We start from the raw sequence: 1,946 nt of genomic DNA, 5'->3' as shown, positions 1-1,946 counted from the left end.
TTTTTTGTTGAGACAGAGTCTCACTTTGTCACCCCTGGTAGAGTGCATCATAGCTCACGGCAACCTCAAACTCTTGAGCTCAAGCAATTCTCTTGCCTCAGTCCCCCAAGTAGCTGGGACTATAGGCACCCATCACAACAGTCAGCTATTTATAGAGACAAGGTTCTTGCCATGGTTCAGGTTGGTCTTGAACCTGTGAGCTCAGGCAGTCCACCTGTCTCGGCCGCCCAAGTGCTAGGATTACAGGTGTGAGCCACCGCACCCAGCACAAGCAGGGCTTCTTTCCAACATAACTTTAACAAGCAGCAGGGATGTGGCTCATGGGCTCCAAAGCCCTGATTTGTACTTAATTGTGTTATGCATACTCTTCTTTATGAATGAAAAAATGTAACAATTTAAAAAGATCCAGTACACACATGCAAAAAAGCTAACACATCGGTTCCCTAAAACAAAAAATCCAACACAGTATTTACACAAATTCAGCACAAAATAATTCAATCTTAAATCCATAATCTAAACTAAAATCTAAAAGACATAATTTTCTTTCAAGACTCATCTCATGTAAGAAAATTTTTCCTACTTGGTTCTCTCTTCTGCTCTCATCCTGTATGTACTAAAATATTCACATCACACTTTATGTCTCTGCCTATCAGAAAATGGAAAAATACAGTCATCAGCCCTTTAGTTTCTTTATAAGCACCTGCCCCACCCTATACACATTCTTTCACTGTTCCAACTTCCTCCTCCCTAAAATAATGAATTTAAGGTAGAACGAGATGAGAAAGAATGGAAATTTACAAGAAAGAGAGCATGACTGATAATTTTTACCAAGAAAACATTTTCCCTTTTTGCTCTTAATAGGCCGTAAAGCTGATGCAATTAAATTATAACTATAGCAACTCAGCTGGCATCATGGGCCTTTTGCTCCAGCAGTATCTCTGCATACAGCAAAGAGCCTGCATGCTCAAGACAGGGGGTAGCAGGCAGCCAGGAGCAGCAGTTAAGGAGCCTGCAGGGAGGGCAAGTTAGCAGAAATGTCTAAAGGCTGGCTGGATGTTAAGAAGCAGTATGGGGGAACAGTTGGTTGCATTTAGCTAAAAGGATGGAGGGTGAAGAAAATCTCTGCCAGGGCTCCTCTAACTTGCTTTTTCCAAGGCCACCAGAACCAAATCAACTAGTTATTTAAAAAAAAAAAAAATTGAGGGGGGAACTACAAAAGAACATTCTTACTGACTCAAGAGAGCAGCCAAAGGCAGCAAAAGAAAAAATAAAAAAGTAAACTAATAACATTGGTTACCTTGAAGGATAAAGTTAGGAAGAGAGAATGACTACCAGCATTTTCTCTGTGCACCTCTAGATTCCTCCCCTGCCACCTGGTGGCCATCAGGGCCAAACAGGCACTGCTGGGCTGGAAGGTGGTGGTTCTGTGTTGCCAGGGCATCAATATTTCTGGCAACTTCTACAGAAACAAGCTAAAGAACCTGGCCTTCTTCCACAAATGGATGAACACCACCCATCCTGCAGCCCGTATCATTTCTGTGCCCCCAGACACATTTTCTAGCAGATTGTGCGAGGCATGAGACCAAGTGAGGTCAGGCTGCCCTGGACCTCAAGGTGTTTGAGGGATCCCACCGCCCTATGATAAACCCTATGTGATTTCAGAGTTTGAATGGAAAAATCTGGTTAGGTATCTCTGAGGGGTAAAGAGGAGTATGCAGTGGATAATAGGCACCTAGGCAGACTTCACAGATACATCTAAGCCTTCACTGGGCATCATGTACATGGGTATTCTTTCAATTTATTATTACCATGTACACTAGGCGTCAGCAAACTTCTTCTGCAAAAGACAGACACTAAATATTTCAGGCCATCTGACCTCTGTCCTAACTACCCAACTCTGCTACTGTAGTACAAAAGCAGCATAGACAGTACAAATAAGCAGGGCT

The 1,946-nt window shown here is 42.8% G+C and overlaps 1 protein-coding gene and 1 pseudogene across 1 annotated transcript in view; one reads left to right on the top strand and one right to left on the bottom strand.

Annotated features, from left to right (window-relative positions):
• NUP93 (nucleoporin 93) overlaps positions 1 to 1,946 on the bottom strand; it is a 114,317-nt gene that overhangs the window by 94,280 nt on the left and 18,091 nt on the right. The gene's annotated exons all lie outside the window — the stretch shown is intronic.
• LOC105887249 overlaps positions 913 to 1,946 on the top strand; it is a 2,485-nt pseudogene continuing 1,451 nt past the window's right edge.

Source organism: Otolemur garnettii, unplaced genomic scaffold (assembly GCF_000181295.1).
Source record: "Otolemur garnettii isolate 467f Iridium unplaced genomic scaffold, OtoGar3 scaffold00058, whole genome shotgun sequence".
Taxonomy (NCBI): domain Eukaryota; kingdom Metazoa; phylum Chordata; class Mammalia; order Primates; family Galagidae; genus Otolemur; species Otolemur garnettii.
The sequence above is the reverse complement of the archived record's forward strand: the minus strand, read 5'-3'. Positions and strand labels throughout refer to the sequence as shown.